This window comes from Coenobita brevimanus, chromosome 111, assembly GCF_032717465.1.
Source record: "Coenobita brevimanus isolate Jiangsu-jjx chromosome 111, ASM3271746v2, whole genome shotgun sequence".
NCBI lineage: Eukaryota > Metazoa > Arthropoda > Malacostraca > Decapoda > Coenobitidae > Coenobita > Coenobita brevimanus.
In genome coordinates this window covers 32,358,054-32,385,849 of record NC_137064.1, presented here as the reverse complement: position 1 = coordinate 32,385,849, position 27,796 = coordinate 32,358,054, and the positions used below count along the sequence as shown (strand labels likewise).

General features: G+C 43.5%; 1 pseudogene; it reads left to right on the top strand.

The window, feature by feature from the left end:
* Positions 1 to 27,796, top strand: LOC145417859 (uncharacterized; annotated as a pseudogene).

Here is a 27,796-nt window from a genome sequence, read left to right as displayed (position 1 = left end):
ATGTTCGTACCTGGAGGTCTGCCATGGGAACTCTCGCCGCCCCCGCTGCCTCCCCTGGGCGGCCTTCTAACCATGCTGGAGGGGAAGGAGGGGTTGCGGCCGCCCTTACTGCCCCTCACCCCGCCTGTGCCAAGGACCGCCGCCTGTGTGGTCCTGCCCCAGCCCACCACCAGCCCAGTCCTAGCCCTCAGCCCACGCCACACGCCCACATCCGCCCACAACGCACCCTACAGCAAGGCCTCGCCCCCGCCCGCCGCGCCCCCACTAAAATTCGGAGTGGATCGACTGCTGGCAGCCGAACCACGCAAAGGTTAGTCAAGTGTTACAGCAGTGAATACAAACTCTCATCATTCTAACCTGGCCTAAAATCTCCATCTCTGTCTTGTATGCTGGGTAGTAACGAAAGATTAACATATGAAGGGTCATGCATTACCTTCAAGGGTTACACCGGTTACTATATACCCTGTTCACTTTATCCTGGCCTAAAATTACCATCCATCTACCTAGAATACTGATTACAGATTAACACCACAATACGATGCTAGTCAAGAAGTATAATGGAAAGAATTTAGAACCGTAGTATCGTGTCTTGTTCTGCCAGTGAGCTACCGTACAGGAAATAAGCTACACTGCAAAAAAACATCAAAATTCTTTCAAGTCAAGATGAATGAACTATAGCTACGGTACTTAGTCACTATAAAGATTTTCCTTCTTGAGCCTTGTTGCTGAAATCTGTCTCCCATTAATTACACTGAGCTACAGAGATGCATATAACTGTTATGAATATCCTCGACAATTATCTTCATTTTATTTGTTCAATTATTTTATAATAGAACGAGCTTCACAGTAGGACAGCTTTCATCATCTTATTTCTTACTGTACAGAAGAGGCCCATCTTCATAAACTGAGAGATTAAAGCTCTTTATTTATTTATTTTTCCTTTCCAGTGCATCACAACACAAAAAAGCTATAACTATTCCCTATGTAAATGTACTAGAAAACCGCCAAAATTTTGGGCTGTTTTTTTTTTGCGAGTTTCTGAAGCTCTCCAGCACCTTTTCCTTGCCAGCATTTTCTGGATCTGGCAAATTAATATTCTCCTGATGTTGAATTCTATGCCCTACGCGTATATATATATATATATATATATATATATATATATATATATATATATATATATATATATATATATATATATATATATATTTATTTATTTATTTATAAAGGCATAGTTAAATGGCATAAAAAATGGAGCCTATCGTGTTTTGGGCTACGTTTAGAAAGGGGTTCAGACAGCCTTCTAAACTGACTTAATAAGATGGGTAGGATAAGACGGTCAGTGATGGTTAAGGTCAGCTGAGTTATAATTATACCACAATCATCCCATAATTATACCTCTTCTCTTCTATGCTTCACTGTTCATGCCTGCCTCGGTTAGGTTAGGTTTCGCTGAATTACAGTTATCTCGTCTTCGTCTTGTGTACTCTACTGCCTGTCATTTAACCACACCACTATGATGACGGATTTCTCTTTTATTTTCGCTCACTTCAAACTTTTCCTTTCAGCTTAGGGGAGACTTTCCGAAACTCAAAAAGTATCGAGCTTTCCCCCACGAGAATAAACTCGGCATGAATAAACTATAAAAAAAAAAATAATAAATAAATCACATTGAAAGATTTGTGTACTCAGTTCCACATTTTTTCTGTCGCTTCAAAGCCTTGCCCACTTCTGCATGAGTTTCAGTATATTTTTGATCTTGAAAACTGTTAACTATAGAATCACATTTATACACAACAAGGTTTATTGGAAAAAGGAGTAAAAGCGATCCAATAAGTTAACTCATTTCAGTGTGTGGCGGTAAGTATATTCTTTGTTAAAAAAAAAAAAAATCATATTATTATCATATGGTTATAGTACACTGGAGGCTATTCGTTGATACAGCCTAAGCTAAAAGACGTAAAATCTGTGTAAATTATTATTATTATCATTATCATTATTACCGAATTATCATCATCATTATTATTATTATTATTATTATTATTATTATTATTACTGCTATTATCATTATTATTATTATTATTATTATTATTATTATTATTATTATGATTATCATTATTATTATTATCGGTATTACTAATTTGTTTCGAAGGAAGGCGGTAAATGTGACAAAAACTAATGATCTATCCATTTCACCACCTCCCTCTTCACCACCATTTCCCATTATATACGCGGGGAAGCGTGAAAGAAGGGAGTGTGAAAGCCACAGGGATATATATATAGGTTAAACTTCCCAGTGTGTTAGAAGAGTGTAGGGGCAAAGGTTGTGGTCGATGGAGCGAAAGAAGATAACAGAGATGGATAAAAGCTTCTTGTTGTGGAAGGAAAAATGTATTGTGAAAGTTACAGTCGATAAGGGTGGGAAAAGACTGAGAAGAGATAGCAGGGAAGTGTGCGGGTTAGGATAGGGTTGATGGAGTGATGTGAGATAACATAGACACATAAAAGCTTCTCACTGTGTTAATAATGGTCTTATGGGCAAGGTTATGATCGGAAGAGATGATACAAGACAAACTTCTCATCGTGGTAGGAACTTATATAGGCGAGGTTATGGTCGATGGAGGGAGAGAGGATAACGGAGATGAATATAAGCTTCTCAGTGTGGATGGAGAGTGAATGGGCGAGGTTATGGTCGGAGGAGTAAGAGAAGAGAGGAGTGGATAGAGAGTGAGTGGTTGTGAAGAGAGGTGGCACTTAGTTGAAGCCCTGCAATGCTGTTTTAAGATGATCCAGGGTTGATAAGAGAACAACAGATGCTACAGAACTGGTTACGGAGGAATTTGGTTTTGTGTGTGTGTGTGTGTGTGTGTGTGTGTGTGTGAGAGAGAGAGAGAGAGAGAGAGAGAGAGTAATTTACACATTCAGTACTTGACATTATTTTTATTCTTGCTACCTCCAGACAATTCTTCTAATTTAAACATGATGAGGAGGTTAAGATGACTGTTTGAATTTATGAGCCAATTCTCTCATATTTTAACACTAGTCTGCTGTGATCTTAAAATACGTTCTCACAAAGTAGGGCTCAAGTAGTAAAGACGGAGTTGATGCATCTATTTTCCTGGTACGTGACTCAACAAACCAACTTAAACCCATAGGAAGGTAGTCACAAAATTTCACCCGAGTCCCTTAGCAGCAGTGCGATGGCGACTTATACTCTCGCTATTCTTGCTGCCTCTCGATAATTTTGCTCAGAGTAAGAGAAACCTTGATAATTATCCGTATATGGTTCGAGAAAATACCCGTGAACATTTTTTTTTTTTTCTTACACGCATCGTTCTCCCTTCCCCTAATTCCCCTCTCATCCTGTCGTTCTCCCAGACCCTATCCATCACCATTCCTCTTTCACTGTTTACCTCGGTGCATCATTCAACTCCTCCTCCTTTCCACTCTCCTTTTCCATAAAGTCACACTCCTATCCACACATCCACCTTCCCAATCAAAATCCACTTTCATCAATCATCGTCAATGTTTATGCATCATTCACTCGTCTCCTTCCATCCTTGCGACCTTCCTTCACACCTCCTGTCCACAAAACCATCCTTCCTATCAAAGTTCATCTTCTGTCCACAAATTCACCAACATTCTTTCCCCCCAAATCTAATCCCTCTAGCTCCTTCTTTATTTTCTTCACCCCTTCCCCGTGCCTGCACTTCCTTTTCACCCTCTCTCCCCACAAATCCACCCACCCTATCCAAGTCCATCCCGAATCCACAAATTCACCAATATTCTCCACGAAAATCTAACCTCTTCCACGCACCATACAGCTCCCATCTTATATATTTAGCCTCCTCCTCTCCCCTTCCACCCTCCAGTCTCTGTTCCTGCAGCTTCCTTCCCTCACATCAGCGTGCTGTCAAGTATACCACCATGTGCATCCGGCATCCTCTCATCTTCACTCTTCACATCTCATTCCCTCCAACTCACACTTCCCGCACATCTCCTTCCCTTTCATATCTCTCTCCACGTCTCTCTTCCTAAACACTTCATTTTCTCCACATCGTTCTCCTTCATTTCATTAACCGCGGTAACAAGTGCTTATAGGTAACACCTAGAGAAGACTACTGTTGTACTTTATATCCCGTTATATCCTATCCCTTTCACCTCTTCATTACTTCCACATTTCCATTCATTCCACAGTAACAATATTCGTTTCTGATTTTCATTCCTTTCACGTTCCTTTCTTCACAATCGCTTTACCATCTTCCGTTTCCCATGTCTTCCCATAAACAATTCTTCCTTTCTTTGTCTCGCCTCCATGCCAGTTGCAATAATTTCTCTATCTTCCCTTAGTAGACCTCTCCCTCTGTTCTTCCCCTCTTCCCCTCAAAAACAAGGAAGGGGTAGCTACCGGTACTTCTTCCCCTCCCCTCCTAACCTTCCCCTTTCTTTTCACCTCCCTTCTGAACACCCTCCCTTCTCTTCACCTCCCCTCCTACCTTACCCCTTCTCTATTCCACCCCTCCTCTGAAAATGGAGTGGGAGTGGAGTATAAAGTTTGTCCAAGGGCAATGCAGTAACTCAGAAGGTGGCGCCGGTGGGGGAATGAGAGGGCTCGTGCAGGTCGTTCCCGTGTCTGTGTTTACCGGCCGACCATCACCATGCCTGCCTGCCTGCCTGCCTGGCCACACTTGTGTCTTCCTGTCTGCTGCCTTCTTTGTCTGTCTGTTTGTCTCTTACGCTTGCTGCCCACACTCCTGTCTTCCTGTCTGCTATCATCCTTGTCTGTCTGTCTTCTTACGACCGCTCCTCACATTCTTGTCTTCCTGTCTGCTGTCTTCCTTGTCACATGAGAACATAAGAAGAAAAGATAGCTGCAGTAAGTCAGTTGGCCCACGCTACGCAGGTCCTACAACAGTGTGACTAACAGAATAAGGTAAGGATAGCAAAGAGGATGTCATGCAACCGTCACTTTAAACAACCAGATCTTAATTTCAGATCTAGGTACGAAAAGACCTGGGTAAAGAGTCTTTCTAGCCCAAATGTCTCGTGATCGGCCAGGGAATCTAACCCGGAACACATAATTTTCTTTTTTACACAATTCCCAGAAATTTTCCGTGTAGGAAGGACTGAGGGCTCCGAACTGTCTCTGTATTTCACCATCCAAAAAAAAATATATATTTGCATTCACAGAAACCTCCTGTATTAGGACAAAGACTCAAGGATAAAATCCGTAAAGAAGGCATTCAATAAAGTAGCTTGTTGGCTGTTTTACTTGAAAGCTACAATATGGATATGAAAGGGGGTAAAACATGTGGGCAGCCTCATTCCTATACGTCACTACTTGTCTTCCAAAGAGGACCGTTTCACTTGCTTGGTAACGTAAGACATTATTCCCAAAAGACACTTCAGCTGTGATGCCTACGCTAAGACTTATGTTGACTCGGAGGTATCCATGGCAACCATCCAGATTTGCAGATGTAGCGCGCGAGATCAAGGCCACCAGCGAGATCCCCAAAACTGTTAATTTCAGACAGAAGCGTATTACATTCTCCTATAGTCTTTGAAACGCAGAACTGAACGCATCCTAGGGTGTCACACTGAATGCCTCTCACCCCTTCAGTCTATTTTCCACACAAGGATCGCTGTGATTAAACCTGGCCTGCACCACACGCACAAAATGGCGAGGCAACAGTTTCTAATCCATCACTTATTTGTCCCTGTAATTTTTTAAAGAGTGGAGGTCATAGTTTTTTGTGGATTTTTTTGTCTATTATTCATTTTTCCTCTCTCTGTTCATCTTCTGTAAAAATAAAGACAACAATAATACTATAATGGGTATATAATAATCCCAGTATTTGACTGTCTTCGTTAAAAAGCGTATTTCTTAATAACTGCATATACTGTAGTTCTGTGTGCTTCAGGACTTACTTCCAGCTTTAAAATGTTCGCCGTCAGATTTTAATAGTTTGTTTCAAGATATTAGTTTTGAGTACCATCTGTGTTCAACACCTGTTACTCGTGCAATTTCGAAAAACAACGACTACCTGACGACGCAGAATGATACGCAGCGAGGAGGAAGCAAAAATGGTACGGTACGGTAAATACATGGGGAAGTTAGAATGGTACAGCACATACGATGAAACAGGAGACAGTGGCTGTAGACAGAAGAATGGTGTAGATTTGCTTACTAAATTGTTTCGGACAGGCGTTGCCTTATGAACGCCCACCCCATTACTAAGCGATAATAAGTGGGACATCAAACCCAGAGCATCCCCCGCAGGTAAGGATAGTGCCAAACCGAGTGAGTCACTAAGTCGCATACAGGAGGAGATTAGGTATTTTGTTCAGTGCTTAGGTAAGGTTGGAACATATGCACGAACATAACTTACGAGTATTTACAAATTGCAAGATTTATAGCTGGCTTGCCGGATCTCCTTGTTCGCCCAGTATATACCGTATACATTCATAAAATGTCACGAAATGTGCGAGCCCGGGAGAGCATGGTTCCACTCAGAGCGAAATTCTATGAACCAAAACGCACGATATATACAGAATTATCATGCATAGCTATCCAAACTGCAGTACCCAACCACCACGCTAAAAGTGCCCTGACGAGAACAATCATTAGCACAGCATCGCTTGAGGTGGCACCAGACTTATATTTCCTGACAACACATTAATAAATACGGTACACTAATATACTAATCAGATCGCCATTCGTTTTGCAGCTTTGTAAGACAGTAAATAGGCTAGTCCCAACTCTTGCTCAGCCTCCAAGACTTCCCCATTCCATCAAAGTCAGCGCCTTCCTTTCACCTATTAAGGCAGTGGACGTCTTCATCGTATTCCTGCTACCACCAAACAACTTTAGGCAAATTAGGGAGGGGATCAAGTTTTTACACGGATAATTAATGACATATTTAACCTCTCCAGTTCGAAAAAACTCTCTTTAGCTGAATAAAACTGTCTGGAGACCATAATATAGTAACTGTCATCCGGTGAAAAGGGTTACAGCAGGGTTTGTTCGTACCGGTATTTCTCCAGATTTTAATCATCATAGTTTCTACGGTAATCCTTTTCTTTCCCGTCTTCTGTACCCTTTCTAGGAGGTGCACTTTTCCTCTAATCTCTCTTTACTTTACCAAATATTATCCCGTAGGCCTACCCATTTCTGCGAGTTCATCCAGACAATACGCACGGTAAACCACTTCATATTACCGCCATCGTGCGCTCACATCCTGTTGATGTTTCTACTATTTGTACTTCTTTCCTCAGTCTCTTCCTCCAGTAAGCCATTCTTTCCTCAGTGATTAAAGTTTATATAATAATTTCCTTTACATAGATTCTACCTTTTTAAGCAATTTTCATCTCTTTCAGTTTTGTTCCTATAATGGCATGGCTCTTGTTCCCGGCGTAATCTAACTAATTTTTCCTACCTCACATGCATTACATTTCGTTAAGTACACTTTCCGTCTTCCCTCCAACCTTGCACAAATCCACTCACACTTGTCGCTCCTATTCAATGTTATTTTTCCAGCCTTTCTTCCTATCCCTCAGAATACACATCATCTTAATCTATAACAACGTTTTTCCCTGCTTCTTTAACCTCCTCGCACCCATCTTATTATTACTACATCTCAGCGTTACTTTCCTATCTTTCTCCGTATACTGTATGCACGTCATCCTGAACCTAATTATATCTCATCCACTCTATTTCCACTATATATATAAATGCGTCAGTTTTCCTGCTTCCCGTCCAGATTCTGTTATCATCTCGAATCTCTGTTGTCTAACTCAGTGGTTTCCAACCTGTGGGGCGCGCCCCCCTAGGGGGGCACGAAGGGCTGCCTAAGGGGAGGCGAAGGCTTGATAAAGAGGGTAATTATATTTGAAAACTATGAATTATAATGGAATTCAGTAATTTCTAAATATGGAGAAAATATTTCAGATATGAATATGAAATCTAGTTATCTGAATATATAAACAATTTCAAAGATTAAGAATCTATGATATTTATTGACATGTGCCAACTATGCCAGTAACATGCAGTATCTGAGGAATGGGGACGCAGGGAACGTGTCATTCAGTGAGGGGCGGCGAGAATTAGAAAAGGTTGGAAACCACTGGTCTAACTTATTGTCTTTGATTTCCCTTTCCTTTCAGTCGTTAAGTTTCTATTACATCTCACCATCTCCATTTTATCCCTCCTAAAATTCGTCTCTTCATTTTCTCTCTCTCTCTCTCTCTCTCTCTCTCTCTCTCTCTCTCTCTCTCTCTCCACCTCAGTTTATCATCATCTCTCGCTTTCCCCCACCCTCCCGGACTCCATCCCTCACCAGTTATCGTATTTACTAGTTAGCAACTCAACTGAAGCTACCCAGACCCGTGCGAACAGACCTCCATAAACACCTCTATCCCTGATCACCATAAGACCCATTTTTGCCTCTCCCTGATGATACACAGGGTAAATGGATAAAAGGGAAACTATAAGCTAATAACACCTCTATCTCCTATCCCCATAAGGCTCTATTTTGCGTCACCTTGATACTGCACGGTGTAAATAGACGAAGGGGGGAAGTGTAAGCTAATAACACCCTTCTTAATTGGTGCGGATAGGGGCGAGATTTTTGGCGGGAACGTGTGGCGCTAATTTTGAAAGGTTTTATGGCGTTTTTTTCCTCAGTTTACGCTCATTATGTACAGCAATCTAAAAATCCTCCATAAAGATTGCGATGAAAAGGGTGTTCCGAGGAGAATATGATGGGAGGTGGGTTGAGTAGCCTTCCCTTCAGTACCATGGCGTACATTTTTTTCCCATGCTGCCTGTAGACGATTTTACACAGCTTGGGACGGCCCTCTAGTGGTGAAGAGAGTAATCCTTTAAAGCTGCATGACGATGTATATTATTTTCTGTTCTTGCAACCACCAGGGGATTTTATTCAGCCTACATGAGACAAGTGAAAGAAAAAAAAATAAAAAAAAATAAAAAATAAAAATAAAAAATGAAAAAAAAATAAAAAAAGTTTACTGAAGACAGACAACACTTCCCTCCAGACCTGGACCCTATTCAATGCAGGTACGAACAGAAGCAGAACATATGAGTGTTTACGTACAGCAACATTTCCATTCGTGGGTACAATTTTATCATCTGGACAATTCACGGCATTGTAATGGGCAGATCGACACATTCTGCATCAATAAAAGACAAGAAGATATTAAGCTGAAAGGTGACCAATACACTACATCGCTGAGGAAGAGGGCTACTGATCCTCCAGGACCAACTAGAAAAAGACCAAGAGCTGTATTCTATATAGTCGGTTCAGGAAGCTCCCTAACACCTATTCCTAAGTGGTTTATTTAGCCTATTACACCTTACTGTCCTATTCTGTGATATATAACTCCTTCAAACATCGCCATATTTCACAAAGCCTAAGTAACGTACAAAAGGATATTAACCAGCCATATCCAAAAATAAATCGCTAAGGAAGAGATGCTAGGGAGCCTCCTTATCACACGAGAATACGGGTCCGACAGCCACATACTAGATGGTAAAGAAGGATTCATTGCACTTTTTCCTCAGCGATTTATTTTGCTTAATACACCTAACCATTCTCTTGCATGCCATTTACGTCTTTCTAATATTGACATAGCCTGCATCAATAACGTACAAGAGGTGAAATATGGCAAAGAAGTCGCTACAGAAGAGGTGTTGCAATAACATAATATACCTTGACGTTCTTTTCTCTTGTTTATACGTTCTTACTGAGTACATAGCTTGCCCCAGAAACATACAATAGGATACTGAGATGTATTGTGCAGAAAAAATCGCTAATGAAGATGTGTTAGGATACGAAACCTCCAAAAGTCACTCAGAACACGACCCTCTGTTTCTGTGGGGGCATCGGGGCAGGCAGGGGAGGGTGAAACAAGTGAAGGCGGGGTGACGTGTGTTTGTGTTTATAAACAGGGGGTGACAGCCACTTTGCTTGTCGACACATCACCACCACCGGGGCCTAGGGAGGGGGGTCGCAGGGAGGAGGCGGGGTCGCAGAGGGGATCAGGTCAGCCGGGGTCGCCGTGCTGACAGACCGAGAGGCGAAGCAGCCACAGGAACAAAGTACACAGGCTCTCAGGAGTTTCCCAAGGGGCGTGTAAGGGTTAGCGTCTGTTTCATTTATGCCGCTGTGCTGCTAACCCTCTCATGGTGCGGACAGCTCTGGTTTTCTATTACAGCTAACGCCAGACGATTTTCTTCAGCTGAGGGCGAATAATAAGTGCCTGATGGCGTTAATAAAAAAAAAAAAATACTCATATCATTGTCAGAACATGTCTGGTATTTTATTCCAGCTAACACAAGACGATTTTATTCAGCTGCAAGCGAGTAATAGGACCCTGATTTGTTAATAATGAAAAGAAAAATCCTCTTATCACTGTCGAAACTCTAGTATTCTATTGCAGCTGACGCCAGACGATTTTATTCACCTGACGGGGAGTATGGGAACCTGAGGGTGTTCTCGTCCGCTTAACACAAGATGTTTTTGTTCAGCCGAAAAAAAAAATCCTACCTATCACTGAATGAGACAGACGTTATCTCGAACATCATTAAAGAAAAAAAATATATATAAATAAAGTTAGTTATGCTATTCAGACTAAACCTAACTGATTTTGATATACGGAGAGAAATCTCTGCTAGCACTCATAAAAACTATAAAAAAAAAAAAAAAAATGTACCGCTATAATAAAAAATAAAAATAACAGATCAGTGAAGGTGAAAGAGTAAACATGACGAGGACGTATAATGACCAAAGAAAACCCATAAAGAAAGTAGGACCAGGAGAGATTAGGATAAAAAGGGAGGTAGAGAAAATGAGGAGTAAAAATGAGGAGTAAAGACTAGGAAGGTAGAAAGGTTAGGGTAAGAAATGAGGGCAGAGAAAAAGCGGGGTACAGACGTGAGAAAAAGTGACATCAGTAGGAAGACAGAGAGGCTGGCATGATGAAAGAGGAAGAAAATGCAGGACAGAAAGGTTGGAATCATAAAAGAAGACAAAAGATCAATCAGGGTAAAGAAAGAATGACATTAGTACGAAGGTAGAGAGGTGGGGATAATGAAAGAGGAAGAAAATGCAAGACAGAAAGGTTGGGATCAGAAAGGAAGGCAAAGATACAGCAGGGTAAAGAGAGAGTGACATTAGGTCGAGGCAGAGGTGGGAATATTGAAAGAGGAAGAAAATGCAAGACAGAACGATTGGGATCAGAAAAGGAGACAGAGATAAAGCAGGGTAATGAGAGGGCGACATTACTAGGCAGGCTGAAAGGTTAAAAAAAGAAAGTGGGGGAAAATGCAGGATAGCTAAAGGGAAGAGGGAGGCAGAGTAAGGAGGGGAGGATATAGGGAGTTGGAGGAGGGGTATAGGGAGCAGGGGGAAGGAGGCAGGGTGGGGATGAGGAGACGAGGGAGGGAGGTGGAGGTGTTAACAAATCCCAGAAGCAGGGGAACAAATGAGAATATCCGGGCTCCTCGCCATGTCACTCGTGCGTTAATATTCACCAGTATTACTTGCCCTGTTAATGTGCTCTGATCAGCTTTCCAAGGTTTTCTCATTTAGGCCTACATATAATATATTCTTTTCTCACTTGTACAGATTTTAGTGAAGACGAAAAAAAGGCTAACAGTCTTAAAAGTCATATGCAACACCCCGAAACACAAAGTTAAAAAATAAATAAATAAATAAGCGGTATGTTCGAAAAAGGAGAAGGTGTATCATGCGAAATGTAGGCGAAAAACATGAAGATGGAGAGCATAATCTGACTTTGACGGCAATAAAGATAGGAAGAAAACATCACATCGGGTTCCGCATCTATAAACGGAGAAGAGAAGGTGTTACGGCAGTATCAGTCAGCTGTCGGGAATGTAGGTGGCCAAGAACAGGGAGCAAGAGAGGCAAAGGGTGTTTTCTCTGTAGTGAAAAAATGGTTATCGTATTTTGTTTCCATATTTACAAACACTTCGTGGAGGTGCGGTGAGAGTGCAGTGTGTAAGGGAGCATTAGGGTGTGGTGGTGTGTGTGTGTGTTTATGAGAGGTGACAGGCACTGTAACGCCCCTGCTACTGTCGCACACACACACTCTCAAGGGGCAGATGTTTCCTGCTGTCTCGCCCATGTATAACTCCCCCACCACATGCTCCCTCATACACACGGAATGTAAACTACGACCCAGTAACACTAATAAATTCATCTCAACATTTTCTTCCTTGAACACCTAAAAAACACGACGTCACTCATGATCCATTTACACATAATTGTATTATCCATTGTCATATTTACTCTCAAACAATACACATTCCCTACTTAGTCTACACCTTTACAGCGGTCGAATACAAGAACAGAATTTAATGTATGAGTTACCCACGCAACAAGTTAAATAAACCAGCAAAATCAAACAATATATAAATGGCATCTGAAACTGATACGCTCCATATAAAGTTGTGTTCACCAAAATGGGCGCTCTTCTTTTTCATTAGACTATGAATTTATAGACAGATACACAGATACTGACAGACTGACAGACAGACAGATAGACAGACGGATAGATATATCAACTATTACTTGATATTCTCTGGTCGATCGGATGTCTGGAATGCACGAATCTGGTCGTGGGGGAATTCATGGAGAAATCATTCAGTGTTCTGGCCTGCAATCTCACGTCTATGAGAAACATGGTAATTAGTGGTGGTGTCATCCCAGACCGTTCTGATGCAAGCGGAGTACCGTAAATCTGAACGTGTAGATTTCCAGCTCTAATAACGTATACAGTTATTCCTGTTATCTTCACAAGTTTTATTCAACTTCACGAAATACCTTTTGTACTGAAGGGGTTAACTGCGGCTACACCTAATCCCTCCAGGTCTAAAAGCTTCTGCTAGGCTAAATACAACGCTCTGCGTCTATTAAGCAAGAGAAGGATTTTTTTTTTTCTCACGCAAGAAGTGAATACCGAAAGAAACATAGGGAAAAATGTCTAATAACGGGCCAATATAGCAATGAAACGTGAACATATACGGAAAATAGATGACCGGAAACTTCATAATCCAGACAAAATTAACAAACCAATCAATCACAAAGGACTAGCTAGGAAAAGTTACCATACAGTATGTTCCGGGGGAAGCGAGTAATTAAAGGAAATATTTTGAACTGGCAAGGTTAGATGCTGCCAAACTTAACCCCTTCACCACTACAGATTATTTCAGGGATGCATAAAGCCGTCTGGTGGTAGCTAGGATAAAGTACAAAAAACCCTCATCGTAGTGAAGGGACAGGTTGACAAAAGACGCACGTTGTTTTGCTAATATACCGTAATTAAACATTTTAAATGGCATGAGAGGTTTCGTAGCATTCTTCTTTAGCGATTTATTTTGTATACTACACCTTAGCATTCTCTTCTGTGCTATGTGTACCGCTTCAATATCGCCATAACCTTCACCAGTATTATAAATGAGGATACTGAGTTGTAATGTACAGAATAATTCGGTAAAGTGATTGTGTAACGAAACCCCCAAAATAACTTAGAATACCGCCCATAATTTAGCCATAAATGAGATGGTTAACGAAGATAAATTACTTTGGATAGAACAGTGGTAATTTTGATGATGATGGTGGTGGTGGTGGTGATGATGATAATGATGATGATGATAGTGAGGATGGTAGTGATGATGATGGTGATGAAGACAGGTGATGACAGTGATAGAATGATGGTGATGGTGGTAGCCTAGCATAAATGCAAGGCTGGCAGGCCCCCTATCAACAGAACTGACTGTGGTGATGGTGGTAAAGATGGTGATGGTGGTAAACAATGTGCTGGTGATGGTGTTGCTGCGTGTCTAACTACTCCCACATCAACATCAGTGACCGCCGCCTCATGACGCTGGGATGATACGATGATGATGATGATGATAATGGGAATGATGATGATGATGATGATGGCAGTGGTGATGATATGGCATTGGTGACGGTGATAGTGGTGGTGGTAGTGGTGATGATATGGCATTGGTGACGGTGATAGTGGTAGTGGTAGTGGTGATGATGATAGTGGTGGTGGTGATACTGATGGTGGTGGTGTAGATGCGGGTCTGGCAGGTCCCCCATCAACACCAGTGACCGCCCCTGTACACACTCATGAGGAACGGGTGATGACGGAAGAGGGGGTGTAGGAGGGGGAAGGGGATGGAGGGAAGGATAGGGGAGAAAGGAAGCAAGGGGAGGAAGGAGAGGTCTGGAGGGGCGGGAAGGGAAGGGAAGAAACATGGAGAAGGAAAAGAAGATAAGGGGCGTGAAGATAGGTGACGTGAAGAGAGAAAAGATATGAGGAGTGGAGACAAAAAAGAAGAGAAGTGAAGTGGAGAGAGAAAAGGTAGAGAAGGGAGGGAGAGAAGACTGAGGTGTGGAGGGAAGGACAGAAAATACAGGTGTGGAGGGAAGGACGGAGGATACAGATGTGGAGGGAGGGAGAGAAGACAGAGGTGCAAAGTGAGGGAGGGAAGATAGAAGTGTGAAGGGAAAGAAGTAGACAGAGGTGTGGAGGAAAGAAGACATAAGTGTGGATGGAGGGAAGATACAGGTGTGGAAGGAGGAAAGGAGAGAGGAATGGAGGAAGGAAGGAGGGAGGTGTGAAGGAAAGGAAAGGGGGGGGGGGAATAGGAGGAGTAAGGAGATGGGAGAGACGTGGAAAGAAAAAGAAGACAGATGTGTTGATGGAAGAAGGAGAAAGATGTAGGAAGAAAAAAGAGGACAGAAATGTAGAGACAAGGAAGAAGACGGGTGAAGAGGGAAGAAGAGGGCTGCGGAGGAAAGAAAATTGATGAAAGGCGAGGTGTAGTGGGGCAGGAGGGGAAGGAGACAGAACAGACGTAGAGGAAGAGAAAGAGGTGTGAAGGGAAGTGGACACGAAGGATGAGGGAGGGTAGTGAAGGTGATGAGTAAAAGAATGGGGAGTGGGAGTGTTAAAAAGTGAAAGGATGAAAGATACTAAGGCTAGAAAGGCTCGGAGAGGGGTAAGGAGGGGTTTAGAGAGGTAAGAAAGGGCTTGGAGAAGGGTGAGTAGGGGCTTGAAGAGGAGTGAGGAGGGGCTAGTTAGGGATAGGGAGGGACAGAGGGATAAGGAGGGACTTGGAGGGGAGTGAGGAGGAAACTGGATGTGTAAGAGTGAGTTTGGAGGGGTGACAAAAAGACTGGAGGGGTGGAAGGTGCATGGAGAGGAGAAAAAGTGAAGATTTTGGAGGGGGTGAAGTCTGGTGGGAACTGAAGGCTTGGAGGGAGAACGTTAAAAAAAAAAAAAATGCTAAATACCTGTTCATGTGAAAGGCAAAAGACTATCCTCATGGAATCAAACAGAAACATACGAGTAACTGCATAAACAAATAACCACATGCAAAAACTGACTTAGCCTTACGGGGCAAATGAGAAATATAGACTATAATTACGCGACAAACTGGCCAAATTATGAATGCACGAAAAAATAAAAAAATAACAAGACATGCAGGGAAACAGAGCAGATCAAAGACAGCTCGCGTTAAAAGGGTGAGGTATAAAAAGGAAGTAAAATGTTCATAAATCAGAGAAAGAGAGGGCGGGGATATAAAAGCGAAGGGTTGGTGTGAGAACCTAAAGGACCCAGGAGAAATTAAGGAGAGATTGAGATTGGAACTTTGTATTGTGTTGCCCCTTTGACGATGTTTATTCACTTTACGGGTGGTCCGTCGTTAGCTTACGGTATATGACAGGTTTTGACTCATTTTAGCTCGAGTTATATAGGGAGAGCCAAAAGTGAGGACACACGAAGTATATGGCCACATTTTATTTATCCTGACTTCTTGACTGATGTGATGATGGTAAAACTGTGGATATCATCTTCACCAAATAGACTAACCTAAGTATGACAAATAATGTAGTCTTTATCATCATCATCCCAACCCTAAATCTCACTCAAAAGACAGAGTGAGGTAAGATCCAAAAACAAAAACAGAGAAAACAAAACAAAGACAAAGCATAAAATTATGAGCAATATTAAACTGCCTTTGGAATCCTGGCTCATCATAAACAAAACCTTCTGCACTTTTTTTTTTTTTTTTTTTTAGATGCGCTTCACATAACCCATCAGACTTCTTTCGTCGTCTATCATGTTATATTAAAATGGAAGCTGTCATCCTTTGTCATGTGCGACCCCTCTAAGCAGTCTTCAACCCTTTCATCATAAACTTCCCCATTCTTCTTCTTCATCATCATCACACTCTTAATTACCTGCCTAATCATTATCTTCTTTCCACAGATTACTCCCCCGGGGTGTCCGTCTCAGCCCTGCTCACCCCGTCCCCCATCATCTCTTCCTCCTCCTCCTCCTCGTGCCTCACCTCACCCGCCCCCTCCGCCGTCTACACCTGCCCCAGCGTGAGCCCCGGCGGGTGTGGGTGCGGGTGCGGCGCGGCGAGGGGCAGGGGGGAATGTGGGGGGTATTACTACACACACCCGCTATACACACCACGACACCCACACCTCGTCGCTTACTCCTCACGTGAGTACCGTATACTATCCTAGCACCGTACAGTAATATAATAATAATAATAATAATAATAATAATATTATTATTATTATTATTATTATTATTAAAGTAAATTGAGTATTTTCACAACCTCCTGATATGAACTATCAGAATTTTACTCAGTATTGTTATAAATCACGAACTCGCGTAACGGCAGACATCAGAAGCTAAGCCCGTAAGAATACCAGAACATACAGTGCGGCATTCTGAATAATTAGTTAAGAATATCTTAAACCATCCACAGTAAACTACAGCACCACACTACCGTTACATGGGGCATTTTATACTTCAGAATGTTTATATCCAGTGTTAGTGCTGTAGGCTACACATAATTAACGTACTACTTAAAACTTCTTCCAACTCGCCCCGCGGTGTGCTGAAACGCGGCTTATTCAAAATCTTTCGGCTTAAACCTTACCACTAGCGAAAAATCAGTCACTAAAAACCTTTATGACACACTATTTCATCAAAAACCTCATTTCACCAAAACTCATATTCATGAAAGACTAATCATGAAGTAACGTTTATGTTGGCAATTAAGATAAATCATGGTTGTTAAGTAAGGAATAACTATCGATTGAAGTTTATCTTGGCTGCAAACTTACTTCAACCAAAACCTATCTTAATCTAAGCCTGAGGAATAATAATGTACTTTACAGGAGAGTAATATTGCCCACCTTAATCTAACGTGGCAAACTCGGCCATAAATAAGCGAAGAGCAATGAGCTACACGAGATGTTGATCAGTATACAGTACTGATTTAGTGTGAGACACTTTGAATGAAAATGTGTGTGTGTGTGTGTGTGTGTGTGTGTGAGAGAGAGAGAGAGAGAGAGAGAGAGAGAGAGAGAGAAAGTCTTTACAGTTCTGCATTATTTATCTGAGAGTGACAGCAATACTCACCTCGCAGTTTCTCTCCGCTCAAGTCAGCACACAGACCACACCAGCCAGCAGTCAGCAGTTAACCATGTGGCCCGCCCTGTCCTCACATGGCACCTCTCGCTACTCCGATAACGCCACACTATACAGCACTTCACCTCCTGTTACTTCATTGTTCGGAAAGCGACACACAACATACGACAACTTTACATACACATGAACTTGGCACGACACAATTCACAGTGCAACCTGCGTCTAGTTCCTCCCTTGTACTTATTTCCGCCTTCCCCATTGCCCACGTGTGGCCCCAATGGTAAACAAACAGACGACACAACCTTCGACGTGAACACAGTAAGGTAGCATTTGTGTATATAAACTGAATTTAATGCCCTGTTTAGCTACACATGATGTGAAGTGATTGCAATGGTCTGGGAGCTTTGGGGGACGAAGCCCCCTCAGTTAGGTTAGGAAGTCAATGCGCAGTGGGAAGACCAAAAGCTGGGGAGAAAGCAAACGCTCGCTACTGAGGCACACACACTACATGATACCATGCGACACATGATACTACACGCGACACAGTACTCGGTATGATGCAACACATGACACTACACGCGACACAGTACCCGGTATGATGCGACACACAATACGATAAGACACAACGCTGAACACTGCTCAATTCGAGTCTGACACCTGCACGTCCGCAGCCTCCCTTGCCGTCGGACACATCGTGTTTACTTTTCCTTCCGTCCCCCACGCATCAGTCTGACTTCAATCTTTCGTTCGGGACTGTTTCGCGTTTTCACAATTTAGCAAAATTATCCCTTGCCGAAGAACATCCCATATCTATCCTTAGCTTTCAATATATATATATATGGTTAGAAACTGCTTTACTTTAAAGAAAAAAAAAGTAAAATTTTCAGACGAGGTCAGTTCCACCGCCGATTCATTCTAATACTGCTCCGAACACCCCCCCAGGTGAACGAGGTGTACGATATGAAAACAATAATCACGGCTGCCATATTAACGCTTTTGGTGTCAGATCTTTAAAAATTAAGTTGTGGTTATAGTTTTCGATGAGATGTGGTTATACAATATTTGAGATATTTTTGTCAATACTTCATTGGCATTACAAATATTTTAGAATATTCTTATACCAATATCTGGAATTTTGTTTACCAGGTAATATTTACTCTTTTGAAGCTGGCTTTATGATCTGGAACCAAGGAGTGCGATGCGCGGGAATTCAAGGCGGTATTTCGCCTATTAAGCCACACGGTGAACGAAGGGTGTGCTTGCTAACAGTTATGTCATGTTACGTTTTTCTAAATAACAGACTACACTGTGACTGAAGAGATGTGCACAGTGGCAGTTATCAGATTGCACGATGTTCTCTACACCATGAGATTTACATGATATTGTTATTACAGGAACACAGGGACTTTTTAATAATCGTAATCATTCTCATGGGGTACTTAAGAATTATATACTGTATTAAGCCTAGGCTTATTAGTCTTCAGTTAAACAATTTCTTTCGTTTTCATTTTGTTTCTTTTCTTTCTTTCTTTCTTTTTTCCAATATCAGAGTTTCTGCTACTTTTGTCTAGATCAAAACGTCCCTCCAAGCAGCCTACATTAGTATATTCATTAGTACTCGCTTCATGATCTACAGAGCATGTTGACTAAACCTGACGGCAAATTTGCTGCTAAATATAAAGTGAAATTCAGAAGCTGTAGGGACTGGGAATGGCTAGGTTGTGGAGTAATAACGTTAGCAAGAGTGACACTGATATACCTTCTCTCTCTCTCTCTCTCTCTCTCTCTCTCTCTCTCTCTCTCTCTCTCTCTCTCTCTCTCTCTCTCTCTCCAGATAATCTTTTTTTTTTTTTCTCGATTTTGAGAACAACAGGTCGAAGGTCATGGTCACAGAAAGGGCAAATCAAACTGCTGATATGATTAGGACAAAAGTTGGCGGAAATGTTGAGGGTCAGGCAAGGAGTAAGTGATTCGATACCAAGAACAGTCAAAGGCCAAGGTAGTAGGGCAACGTAAAATGTATGACGCTGGTGTTGTACTTTGTTAACGCTCCTTCATTTTCACTTCTTTTTTCTTCCTTCGTCCAGGCCTTGTTTTTTTTTTCCTCTTTCTCATCTTTTCCGCATCTTTCCTGTCGATTTATACACTTTAAATTTCTTTTAGTCATTTCAAATTCTCCAGGCTTCTTAGCTACACCAGTTCTTGCGTTTCCCTTTCCTTTCGTCCATCTTCTCTCTGTCTAATCCTTCCCTCAGTTTATCTTCCTACCCCTCATATGTTTTTCCTTCCCATTTTGCCCTCTCCCATCCTTCTCTCAACCCTCAATGTTTTATTTTCTTTCATTCTTTCTTCCTCTTCCTCGTTTCTCTCTAGTTTACTCAGCTTCACACTTCCCTTTCAGTTCATTTATTTTCCTTCCTCCTCCTGCCTCCCTTAACCTCCCCTCCTCTCCCCTCTTTTCATTAGTTCACTTCTCTCCCCTCACCCTCCTCTACTTTTTCTTTTTTCTTCGGTTCTTCATCTTCTCTCGCCATATTCTCTTTTATGGAGTCTTTACCTCGTTCTCCTCCCTTCCCTCCTGCCCATCACTTCCTTCGGTCTTTGCTGTTCCTTCTTTTCCCCCTTCCTTCCCTCTTCCTCTTCCTCTTTACCCATATAATCTCATCCTACTGTTATTCAATCATTTCTCTCTTCTTTCTCCTCTTCCTCTCCCGTGCCTCCTTCCACCATTCCTCCTCATCCTGGTCCCCCTCCTATCCTTCTTCCATCTTCTCTCCTTCCCCTCTTTTTCTTCCCCTCCTTCCTCTCTTTTTCCTCTCTTCTTCCCCACCTTCCTTCACATCCCCCTCCTTTCTCCCCATTCCTCTTCTTTCACCTCCTTCCTCTCTCTTTTCACCTTCCTCCCCATTCCTCTTCCTCCTCCTTCCTCGTTTTCCTCCTGTTCCTCTTCTTCTTCCCTTTCCTCCCATTAATCTTCCTCATCCTTCCTCTCTTTTTCCTCTTTCCTCCCCATTCCTCTTCCTCTCTCCTCTCCTTGTCCTCTCTTCTTCCTCTTCGTCCTCTGTGCCTCACCTCTTACGTCCATCTGTCTCGTTACTACCAACCATTTCACATGTTTACATTCTCTCTCCTTCCCTTCAGCTCTTTTTCATCGTCCTCTCTCTCTCTCTCTCTCTCTCTCCTTTTCTTACTCCTTTCATCTTCCATATCCTCCGCTGAACATTCTTTCTCTCCCCACTTTTCCCTTCCTCTTTCTCCTCTCTTTTCCTTTTCTCTACTAGTTTCCTTCTCCTTCCTCCTCTGCTTCTTCTCTTTTTCTTTCTTTCCCTTCAATTCTTCCGCCTCACCATCATCATCATCATCATCATCATCATCCAGCCATCTCTTCTCTTCCTTTGCTTTTCGCGCTTCTTCTCTTTCTTCCGGTTCTTTCTTTTTTCTTCTTTCTCTATACTCCATTCCCCATCCTCCGCTCCCCCTTCTTCCTCCTCCCCTTCCTCCTCCTTCCCCTTCCTCCTCCTCCCCCTTCCTCCTCCCCCTTCCTCCTACTCCCCCTTCCTCCCTTAATCCCCCTTCTTCCCCTCCTCCCTGCCACCATCACTCATATTTCCATTTCATGTGTTTATCTCTTTTTCTCCCTTTTTCCTTCACATTTGTTATTCTTCCTCCTTTCATCCTTCATCTCTTTATTCTCTTCATTCTCTTCTTCCTCTTCTTTCCTTGTCTTGACCCGTAGATTAGTTTTAAAGAGCCTCGGAGGGACCAGTAGGTTTGTTGCTGCTTGCATCCCTTTGCACTCCTTTGTACTCCATTCCTTTTCACCTCCTCCTCCTCCAATCCCTTCTTCTTCCTCCTCTTCCTTTTCCTATCTCCTCCTCCTACCTCTTCTTCTTCCTCCTCCTCTTCCTCCTCCTCCTCCTCCTCCTTCTCCTTCTCCTCCTCCTCCTCCTCCTCCTTTTCTGCTTCCTGCCCCCTCACCAGCTGCACCCGGCCACCGCCTCGGCTATAAAGTGCGGGGGGTCCATCTTAACGCACCCCTTCACCTATTTACACCAGAGGAGGAGGGGGAGAGAAGGGGGAGGGGAGGGGAGGAAATTGGGGAGAGGAAGGGGGAGGAGTATAAGGAGGGGGGAAGACGATAATTTGAGGACAGGAAGAGAGGGTAAGGAGTTAGGGAGAGAAGAGGGGTGGGGGAAAGGAGAGGGAAGGGACAGTGGAGGAGAGGGGGGAGAAGTGCAGAGAGGAGGAGGGGAAGAGAAAGGAAGAGGAGGGAAGCGGAGGAAAGGGGGAGGGGGTGGGAGGAATGGGTGGAGGGAACGACGGGTGTTAAGGGGAGGTAAGGAATGTGGATGTGAAATGGAGGAAGTGGAGAGTGAGTGTGAGGGGAGTGGGTGGAGGAAGGAACGAGAAAGAGAGTAGGTATGAGAGGGGTGGACGGAGGATAGAGAGGGAATGGGGGATATTGAGGAAAGGTAAAAAATGTGGATTTAAGATGATGAAAGTGGAGGGTGTGGGAATAAGAGGGACCAGGAGAAAAGGAGAGGGAGGGAGTTTTATGTAAAGAAAAGAAAAAAACGAAAAGAAAAAGAAAGATAAGAAACAAAGAAATATAGACCAAAGGGCTGTGAATCTGCGAAACCTGTCCATTACATAGAAAGATGAATAAAAGAAAGTCAACATCAAACTTCATTCATCTCAGACAATGCGGACACACTGCGGTTAAAATACGGTACTACAGGCCACAGGCAGGGCAAGGCAGACCAAGGAAGACAGTTGCAGAGTTGACCAGCTGTATACAAGAAGTGAAAGTACTGGTTAACTCTTGCGTTACCACCAAGTACTCGTCGTGTAAGCAAGATTTATTTCCCCTGTGATACAAGAGACGTGACCGGGGCTGGGACGTCCTCTTCCCGCCACTCACGCCTCGAGAAGGTCAAGGAGTGGTGGACTAAATCTGATCACCTCACGTAAAAATGATGCGCAGGGTCAGAATGATGATGTCGACGACTATGATGATGATGATGATGATGATGATGACGACGGACGGTGATGATGATGACGGATGATGATGATGACGATGAGGAAGGATGATGATGATGATGATGATGATGATGATGATGACGACGGACGGTGATGATGATGACGGATGATGATGATGACGATGAGGAAGGATGATGATGATGATGACGACGGACGGTGATGATGATGACGGATGATGATGATGATGACGATGAGGAAGGATGATGATGATGATGATGACGATGAGGAAGGATGATGGTGGTGATGATGATGATGATGATGATGATGGCTGATATGTGAATCAAAGGAAAAAGGCATTCCATTCCTACCTGTCCTAGGAAAGTCAGAGAGTGGAGGTTGGCAGAGATGTGAAAATAGGAAGATGTAAACAGGAACCGGAAAGTGTTCTGGGGAAGGATAGAGAATGAATGAACTGGGCTGGTGGTGAAGGGAGAGAGAGAGAGAGAGAGAGAGAGAGAGAGAGAGGCAACCAATGTACTTACTTGTGAGGGGAAAAATAAGTGAATGTATAGGGTTGCACGAGGCTGGAAAAAGAGTGAGAGGAGGAGAGAGTGTGGGATGGCCAGCAGGTATGGGCGGGGTGTCGAGGTGGGTGGGTGTGGGTGGGGTGTTGGAGTGGGTGGGTGTGGGTGGGGTGTTAAGATGAGTGGGTGTGGAATACTATGTTTATAAGGAGATGTGGACAGGGTGACACGTGTAAAGGACAGAACTAGCAAGAAGGGTGACTATACAAACAGGCGTGATAGAAGGGATAGCTGAAACAGGGGGATCAGGGCTGTAGGTGGTATCAGGGAGGGAAACCGAAATTGGGCGGGGAGGGGGTAGGGTGTGCTGGTGAGAGTGGGTGGGATAGATACTATGAATGGTTTAGAGGGGGATGAAAATGGGCGGGATAAAAGACGCACGTGGTGTGGGAGGAGAGGCAAGGATGAATGGGTGGAATAAGTGTGGATGGTAGGCGATAGTGGGCGGGAGGAAACAGCAAAGAGTGGGTGGAACTAAAGGTACGGAGATTCAAAGAGGGCGTGAGATGGCTGAGTGTGGGTGGGACTGACGCTGTGGGTGGTGTGAGGGTGGGGAAGGGGAAGTGTGGCAGGTGAGAATGTGTGTGTGTGTGTGTGTGTGTGTGTGTGTGTGTGTGTGTGTGTGTGTGTGTTGTGAGGCGTGAAACAGGGACGGGGCAGGCGGGCAGGTCCACACTGAACAAATAAGCTGACACCATCATTACCACCAGACTGTAGCCACCACCCTCACCCTAGCCCTCACCCCGACCCTCACCCTCATCCTCACATTCACCCTACCCCTCACTCTAACCCTTCTGTTTCCCTCACCATCTCCTGTTCTTACAACTTCCTCACCCTCACCTTCTCCATTCCCTCTGTTTACCTTTGTCATCTTTCTTCTCTTCCTGATTACCCCTCTTACTCCTCCCTTACTCTCACCACTCCCTTGCCCTGATAGTCTCCATCCTCACTCCCTCACTCTCACCACTCCTACTGTAGCCAGTTCCTCACCCTCATCCTCTCACTTTCTCTACTTACCCCTGTATCTCTTTCATCCTTCACTCACCCTCTCCAGTTACCTTCATATCTTCGCCATGACTTCCCCACTTCCCCACCCTCACTCTCACCATTCCCTCTACTTGCATTTCCTTCGCTTTCCCTACACTCTCACCACCCTTCACTCTTTCCATCCCTCATTCTTTCCACCCCTCATCTTTCCACCTCTCACTTTTCTCCTCTCACTCCGCCATTCACTCTTTCCATCATTTATTCTTTCCAGTCCTCACTCTAAACATTCATTGTAATCAGTCTCATATCTGTATCACCACTCCCTCATTTTCACCACCCTCACTCTCACCACCCCTTCTAGTTTCCCCTGACATCTCCCTCACCAGCCCCTCTCTCACCACTCCCTCATCCTCACCATCTGTCTACCCCCCTGCCCCCCCTCACCTCTCCCTGACCCTCCTCAACTATCCTCATCTCCATCACTGCATCCATCTCTCATCACTACCATCATTATCGTCTTAACCTTCCTCTCTCTCTCTCTCTCTCTCTCTCTCTTATCGCATCTCATTTAACTTATTATTATCTGATGTGGCAATTAATAATCTTGTTATGGTATATTTTGAAATAAATTCAACATTTGTCCAGACATGAATGATACTCCTGCTTATTAAAATGTGTGTGTGTGTGTGTGTGTGTGTGTGTGTGTGTGTGTGTGTGTGTGTGTGTGTGTGCTTACTCAGATACGGGTGTAAACAGTTTTATCCTTTCGTCAGCATTTAGGCTACCTTTACGCTTACAACTGCTAAGAATCTTATTTAGCTTTGAGTAGGGTTCTCGAGGGTGAGATGTTGAACAAAAGTGCATTTCCGAAAATGTTAAAAGCCTGAGTCACATCAGAAAAGTTCTCCAGAATTGCCAACAGTTCTCCAGCATCAACACTGCTGACTAATCAGATTAACGCCTTGAATCCTGTGGTGTATTTTAAAATATATTCCTGCCATAAGGCCTTCCTTAACCCCTTCACTGCGAGACATTACAATTTAGTTGTCTATAAATGCGATAGTACTCATTAAACGAAAAATACGTTATGTCGTCGAACTTAAATGGTATATAAAATAATGGTTTATGAGTGAGCTAAATATTATATGAAGGTCAGGTATTCACACAAACTTGGGTAAAAATACATCAGTCAGCCCTCCTTCCATCACTACGACCACACCAACACCGGAACACTCCTCAGGGCCGAAAATGTGTCTGGCGAGACGATAAAACCCTCGATATTTCACCCCAAACTGCCAAACATTGCGAGAAGTGAAGGGATGTTGAGGTAATTTTGTAGGGGTGGGGCCGCACGCGCTTCACCTCCCAACCCCCTGTGTGTTTCCCTTCAGACGAGTCCCTGACCACATCAGTACACACGCAGTTACCATTAGCACGGCACCAATGGCCAGCAGACGTCATATCTGATTCTTAGTATGGCGCGACGCAAGGACGAGGTTAGGACGAGACGCAGGCCTGGCTTACGTCCCCGGGCATGTTTATCGGGAATGGCTGGGTTAGTCTGCACACAGGGAGCTGTGATTGGTTGAGAACAAACAGTTTACAAGACTCTGTCAGCATTTTGAGTCATTCGCGTTTGTTTACAGCTCGCACCCAGAATACTTAGTTAATATGAAATTCTCGTTAGGATTCGTTCAGCCCTGCTCTCCCCTCCTAGCCTCAGTGAGACGAAAAGAAGAGAAATGGTGTGGAGCAAATGGATTCTCGAGGTTGAAACAATGTTTGGCGGGGCTCTCGGAGGAGGCCCGCATTTATTCCGTTTTATTAGGCTATAGCGTTTCATCAGTCAGCACGATTATAGCCACATGATGCGAGGCAGCAAACAGGCGGCGCCAACACCACACCCGCTAGAATTATCACTTAAACTGTTGACGGAGCCGCGCCCTCCGCCCGCCATCTGGCACTTTGATCCCGGGGCTGGTACCGGCTGGGTTGGGCTGTGCTGGGGCGCAGGAGTGGCAGGGCAGAGCACGGGCGTGTGGTGAGATGCAGGGGTACGATGAGGGAGAAGCAGGTGGGGGAGGAAGGTATCACAAATGTGGAAAGTAAAGAGACGACGGAGGTGAAGGAGGCACCAATGGTGGAAGATGGCAGGACCAATGTGGGAAGGGAAGAGGGACGACAAGGTGGGTTTGAGATTTGTTATCAACGACATTCGCATCAAGCTACATTGATAGAGAAATGCTTTACTGTAATATGAAGTCGATTTCTCGTTACTGCTAAAGGCTGTCATGCTTTCCTTGCAGCTTTATATCAGTAACATACAAGAGAATATTAACTTGCTTGTGGGGGGAAAAAAAAATCGCTGAGTGCCACGTAATCTGCGACAAAAGTTTATTGAAAGTACACGGCAGTTTTTACCTCAAGAAGCTCCAAGTCGGGCCAAAACTGTTGTATCTTCCCAATAAAATAGATTTCCATTAATGGGTATAATTCTTCCATTTTAAGACCACGTAGGAGGGCATCTTCAGCCTGCAGTCCACCAGGTTTAAGTTCAAGATGAGCTTGGGGTTGCAACTACTGTACTACTACTACTACTACTACTACTTCTACTACTACTACCACCACCACCACCACCACCACTACTGCTACTACTACTACTACTAACAATGACACTGTGAAAGAAAACACATAACATTCTGTCTTCTGTTGCAGTGTACGGCGGCAGTGTGGGCGGGGGGAGCCGACATGAGGTGCTGGGCGTGGCGCAGGGATCACACGGGCGCAGGAAACGAACGTGGACCCGCGCCGTGTTCAGCAACCTGCAGAGGAAGGGGCTGGAGAAGCGGTTTCAGATGCAAAAGTATATCACCAAACCTGACCGGCGGCAACTGGCGGCCACGCTGGGACTTACGGATGCTCAGGTTAATTAGTTTTCTTCACAATGACTCATCATGTATTACCAAAATATATATATATATATATATATATATATATATATATATATATATATATATATATATATATATATATATATATATATATATATATATATATATACTGTATATTTATACGAGTAAATGTGTGTATGTGGATGAGTAAACTGGGAGTGTGTCGTCCTTTCTCGCTACCCCCATTTTTGGATGGGAAGCGGCTTAGGTATAGATAGACAGATTTATAGATTTATGAACTTGTATTTTTTAAAGGTTTGGAGAGGGACATATTCATGTCTTGATACCGGTATAGCCGGATGGTCGAGCTGCCCGGTTACAAAAATGTCCCTTAAAACTCCCTCCCTGTCCTCCAAAGCAAGGATGGTGGGCTGCAACAGGAGAGCGGCAATTTCAACCTGCAGTTCACTGGGTTCACATTCAGATGAAGGTAGAACTACAACAACATTCTTGCCACTTATTTCTATGATCTACAGGGTGACTATGGTAAAGTATATCACAGATAAGCAGTTCAATTTTAATTTTCAGGTGAAAGTTTGGTTCCAAAATCGCAGAATGAAGTGGCGTCATGCCGAGGTGAAAAAGCGCGAGCAACATCAGCAGCTGCAGGAACAACAACAGCAGGAGCAGCATCCTGACACAGACACTGACCCCGCCAAAGACTGCAAGAACAGTGAGGATCTGTCTGACCACTGTCTGGTGGATCGAGAACAAGACGATGACGAAGACGAAGAAATTGACTTAGGAAGCGAAGTGGAGGAATCGCCAAGTAATATTAACGTTATATGA